The 6000-nt window shown below is 43.3% G+C and overlaps 1 protein-coding gene across 2 annotated transcripts in view; it reads right to left on the reverse strand.

Annotated features, from left to right (window-relative positions):
- The window catches only part of TULP4 (TUB like protein 4), a 218142-nt gene that overhangs the window by 155706 nt on the left and 56436 nt on the right, over positions 1-6000 (reverse strand). The gene's annotated exons all lie outside the window — the stretch shown is intronic.

A 6000-nucleotide genomic window follows, 5' to 3' on the forward strand; every position in this document is an offset into this window, starting at 1 on the left:
GGCTCTGCCATTTTATATTGAGACGAAGTCATGTTACTTTAAGATCAGAGACCACGCCCCCCTCTTTGGGGGAGGACAACAGACTATTTAAACCAGTACTGTGCAACATTGTGTAAGCTATGATTAAGGAGCCATGAGCTCTGATACGCATGAGCTTTTTCTAACTTTGTGTATTCACTGATGTGACAATAAATGGAGACTTTTTTTTCACCCAGCCATTGGTGTAGCGGGACCTCTTTTTCCTCTGATTTCAAACATCATCGCCGCGCGGTTCTGCTGCTCTCTTCCCGACGCCGATCACTCGCCCTGCCGTCTATATGGCGGTAGAGCTGTGTGAGCCGATCAGGACCCAATCCCATTGGCTTACATTGATTGACAGTGTCAGGAGCCAATGAAAGGGTCTCCTGACCTGCTTGTACAGCTCTGCCGCCATAGGAATGGCAGAGAGAGGGACCTGCGGAGGAAACTGAGCGGTGTGACCGGCTGGAGGGGCAGATTATTGCGGCGATTCGTCGGTAAGCGCCGCTGTACAGTACCAGTCTCTGGTCCTTAAGGGGGCAGAGACTGCTGGTACGGAAGTAGTTAGAGGACTTCAGAGGCAATTAAAGAAATGCAGTTTTACTTACCCGGGCTTCTTCCAGCCCCTAGAAGTCATTTGGGTTCTTTGCTGCAACTCCGGTCTTCTCCGGTGTCCCGTTGGCAGACTCTAAGGATTGCCGACCCCCGATGGGCTGTCATCTTCTGCACATGTGCAGGCTTGCACCCATCCTGTGCGAGTAAGCACCCAAATAACAGGAAGCGCACTGCGCAGTATGCTTCCAATGACGCGGGCACGTTCGCATGTACCCTTGCATGTGCAGTAGACGCTGACCCATCGGGGGTCGCCGATCCTTAAATGCTGCTAGCAGGACACCAGAGAACGAAGCTGCGGCGAGGGACCCAAATTACTTCTAGGGGCTGGAAGAAGCCTCATGTAAGTAAAACTGCATTTCTTTAATCGCCTCGGAAGTCCAGTTGTCAGTGTATTCAAACCCCTGAAAAGGGCCTCAGAAATTGCACTTGCCTGTTTGAAAGCTTGATTGCCATCTGACTAGAATAGTAAAAGCCAAGACAATAGCCGTGAGCAAATTCTGACTGCTGGTAGAAGAGAGAGTATGAAATAAAGATTGTTTTTAGCAGTTTTTAAAAGTAAGTTGTAATAAAGAGTAAATATCCTGTTGCAAAAAAAATAACTATGACAATTAATGTAACTTAGGAGTGCTTTTATTTATTTCCCCGGAGAGTTCTTCACTCAGCTGTGATGACACCCTTTTTTATTGTAATGATTGGATTAGAAAAGGGTATATTCAACAAAACCGCTCATACATCATTGTTTTACCTGAGAATTTTCTATATGAATGCATATTCACTTGTGATTCACTCACCCCTACTGTGCTATATAGTCTAATAGTATCAGGACAATGGGAACATTTTTTTTTCTCTTTGTAGTTGCTGACAGAATGACCCTTCGCTGTATTCACAGCTTAAAGAGGAACTCCAGTGAAAATGTAGTAAAAAAAAGTGCTTCATTTTTTACCATAATTATGGATAAATGATTTAGTGTTTGTTTGTTTATTGTAAAATCTTTCCTCTCCCAGATTCACATTCTGACATTTATCACATGGTGACATTGTTACTGTGGGCAGGTTATGTAGCTGCTCCTAGCTGTTTTGGCTGTTATAGACAGCTGTAAACAGCTAATTCCTGTCTGTGAACATTGTTACATTGTGGCAGTTTGCCCAGAGTACCGCGGTACTCAGAGCTTCTTGTGGGAGGGGTTTCAGCACAAAATCAGTCATACAGCGCCCCCTGATGGTCTGTTTGTGAAAATCATTATATTTCTCATGTAAAAGGGGGTATCAGCTACTGATTAGGATAAAGTTCAATTCTAGGTTGGAGTTTCTCTTTAAAGCGGGATTTTTCTGCTGTTATGGTTTGGAGTTATTAGCTTCATTCAAAGGTAACCAAGATGGAAACTGTCTAGAATAGGATTCTCGGTTTTTCCTTTATAAAATTCACAGAAATCATAACGTGGACACCTGTTATGTAAGTAGAACTACCGGTAGTATTTATCTACTTATATACTGTATGTTTGGTTATTTCTAGATTAGCATGGGTGTCACTTGTTCTTTAACCTCCCTGGCGGCAAGTCCGAGCTGAGCTCGGGCTATGCCGCGCAGGAGGATTTCTCAGGCCCTGCTGGGCCGATTTGTGTAATTTTTTTTCTAGTACACGCAACTAGCACTTTGCTAGCAGCGTGTATACCGCGATCGCCGCTGCTCGCCGCCGGTTCGCCGCTACCCGCCACGTTAGAGGCCCCCCCCTCCCCAAGACCCCGTGCACAGCCTGGCCAATCAGTGCCAGGCAGCGTTGAGGGGTGGATCGGGACTCCCTCTGACGTCACGACGTCGCGATTGTCGCCATGGCGACAGGGGAAGCCAGAACGGGATTTCCTTATGGGCAAGCGCGCCGGCGTCGATCGGAGGGGTGGGAGGGACGCGCAGGAAGAGGGCATCATGTAGCTGGCGCTAGGCTAGCTGCATGATAGAAAAAAAATGTTTGCAAAAAAAAAAAACCTTCCCGTGGCCGCAGGAATCAGACCGCCAGGGAGGTTAAGGAGTATCTTGTAGCTCTTGAGGATGAGTTTTTACCTTATTCTACGAGAAAAGCTTTAGTTACGCCTATTTTGAAGCCAGATAAAAATCAAACTAATGGTGCCCATACATGGCACAATTTTTTTCATCCAATCTTACAATTTCAGTGTAATAGAAGGGAACTGCCTAAATGATCCTTTGAGTATATTCACTGAATTTACCCTTATACTACACAGAAATGGTACGATTGGATGAAAAAAATGAACCTATATGGGCACCATAAGTGTGCAGCGGTACCCACTATATCTTAACTACAAAGTAACACTAAAATCCTAGCCAGGGTCCATTTTCACACTAGTGCACCAGGATCAGCCTGGTTTAATACTGAAAGGTCAACTGCCTCCAACCTCAGACAACTTTATATTAATCTGCAGTCTTGTCATAATGCAGTGGGGAACAGAGTCATTGCTTCACTCAACACTGAAAAGGCATTTGACACTATAGAATGGGATTTCTTGACTGTCGTGCTTGGGAGATTTGGATTTGGGGAACCTTTGTTAAAATAGGTTAGGCTAATCTACACAAAACCTTGGCACAGATTAGGGTCAATGGATTGGTGTTGGACACCTTTGAACTAGCGAGAGGTACCACTAGGGATGTCCTTTGCATTTTCCCATTATCAATCCACAAAAGCTTATTAGAGCGGATCTGAGATGAAAAACTAACTATGACAAGTAACTGGTCTATATATCTTATCTAAATATTAGATAGTTTACACAGCAAATCTAGCTGCAAACAGCTTCAACAGTTTATGATTATTTATTCCTGTGATACAATGAAGGCAGCCATGTTCTGTTTGTCACATTATACACAGGCAAGCTGATAGCATCTCCAGCCCTCAGCCTATGAAAACTTCACAATCCCGCTCTCCTACCTCCTCCCCTCTGCCTCTGAAATCTCTGGCTAGTAACCTCCTCCTCCTCCTGCCCAGACTAAGCTCCCATAAGCCCTTGCTACTAAGGCTCAAAGTGCCAAGGCTCTCTGCAGAAGCTATGGGCGAGGCTTGTTTAGTTTATAGGGAATTAAGAATATTAAAACTAAACAAATAAAGTATTTGGCTTGAGGAATGCCGTATAAACTACAGTATATGAAAGACACAATTATGCAATGAGTAAAAGTTTATCTCGGATCCACTTTAAAGGGGAACTTCAGCCTAAACAAACATCCTGTCATCAAGTTACATTAGTTATGTTAATTAGAATAGATAGGTAAAATAATCTCTTACCCACCCTGTTTTAAAAGAACAGGCAAATGTTTGTGATTCATGGGGGCTGCCATCTTTGTCATGGGGGCAGCCATCTTTTTGGTTGAAAGGAGGTGACAAGGAGCAGGAGACACAGTTCCAACTGTCCTGTGACCTGATTACCCCTCCCAGCTGCACACGCTAGGCTTCAAATGTCAAATTCAAAATGTAAAAAAAAAAAAAATTTGCACCAAAACAGCAGAAAGAGAACAACAACATCAGAAATCCCATCATGCTTTGCATAGCATCAGGGGAAAAAAGCCCGGGCAGCTTTCTTCTGTGCAGCTAAAAATGAGTCTTGTATAAGAGAAACAAAGTTCTGATGCTGTGAAACTGTTAAAGAAACACCAGGCATTTTCTGTGCTGCTAAGTCGAATTTTAGTCTGGAGGTCCACTTTAAGCTTCACTCTCTCCTTGGCCAATTCCTTTGGAATAACAGACGCCGCTGACTTACGTTCCAGTTGATGCAAAGCCCTAAGAATCTAGAGGGGATCGCTGTCCCTAATTATTATTACCATTTGGCAGCACAGCTGTCACACCTCTATTCTGATATATGAAGCGGTAGTCATTTTAAAATGTTGTTCTTTCCCAAGCTGATTTTTTTCAAGCTTTAAGTAACTACCGGTCACTCTGGAAAACTGCTTAGTGTTTTGGAAATATCACATGCTCTCCTTCACTTAGACTCACCACTTAAAGGGAACCTGAAGCAAGAATTATGTGGAGGCTGCCATATTTATTTATCTATTTATTTATCCCCAGAATTTGTTTCCAGCTGGGTGACAAGAAAAAGTAGCCGGGTGGGGTGAGATGAGCGAATGCAGGGCCAGCACTTCTTTGCACAATTCTGCTTACAGCAGAGAAGGATGCGAGTTTAAAATTATTTTTATACAACCAGCAAGTAATTTTTTGACGGGAAATGAGATAGGTGTCTCCCAAAAGATAATAAGACGATGTACAAGAGGCATTATTGTGGGGAAAAAACATTTTTTCAGCTTTTATTTGCATTTGAGCAAAAAGTGTCCAGTCCAAAATTATTCATACCCTTCACAAACTATCACAGTCTGTGGGAAAATCCAAAGTTCTATACCATTCCAAATAGTCCAAGCTGTTCTAAAGCATCCTAATTACCCTGATTAATTAGGAACAGCTGTTTTAATCAACTCAACAAGTGAAAACCAGCAGCTCTCTGCAGTTGGTTTATTGACAGTCATGGCTAAGACAAAGAGTATTGTGGCTGCTCACAAGCCAAGAAAGGGCTACAAGGCCATTTCTAAATGTTTTCAAGTTCCAGTGACTACAGTCCAAAGTATTATTAAAAAATACAAGATATTCTGCAGTTGTGGAAAATCTCAGAGGACGTGGTCAGAAGTCAAAAGTGACACCAGTGCTGGCCAGGAGGATAGTGAGAGAGATCAAAAAGAAGGATCACCACCAAGGCCATCCTGGTGAATCTGGGCTCTTCTGGTGGCAATGTCTCAAGGCAAACAATCCAACGGACACTGCAATCTGCATGGGTTCCACAGATGCAAACCAAGGAGGATGCCATTTCTCTAGATAAGGCACACAAAAGCTCTATTTGCCTCTGCAAATGTTCATCTGGACAAAGAAGACCTCTTTTTCTTCTGTGTTATGGTCAGATGATACAAACATTTAATTTGTTGGTCACAATGATGTTTCCTTTATTTGGCGTAAAAAAGGAGAAACCTGCAACTCGAAGAACACCATCTCCACTGTCAAACATGGTGGTGGAAACCTAATGCTTTGGGGGTGTTTTTCAGCCAATGGACCAGGGAACCTAATCACAGTAAATGGCACCATGAAAAAAGAGCAATACATGAGGATTCTCAACGACAACATCAGGTAGTCTGCACAGAAACTTGGCCTTGGGCACCAGTGGACATTTGAGCATGACAATGACCGAAAACACACAGCAAAAGTAGTGAAGAAATGGTTAGCAGACAACATTATTAACATTTTGGAGTGACCCAGGTAGAGTCCTGACTTGAATCCAATTGAGAATCTGTGGATGGAGCTAAAGATCAGGGTGATGGCAAGAAGACCGTC

The sequence above is a fragment of the Hyperolius riggenbachi genome, chromosome 4, assembly GCF_040937935.1.
Source record: "Hyperolius riggenbachi isolate aHypRig1 chromosome 4, aHypRig1.pri, whole genome shotgun sequence".
Taxonomy (NCBI): Eukaryota; Metazoa; Chordata; class Amphibia; order Anura; family Hyperoliidae; genus Hyperolius; species Hyperolius riggenbachi.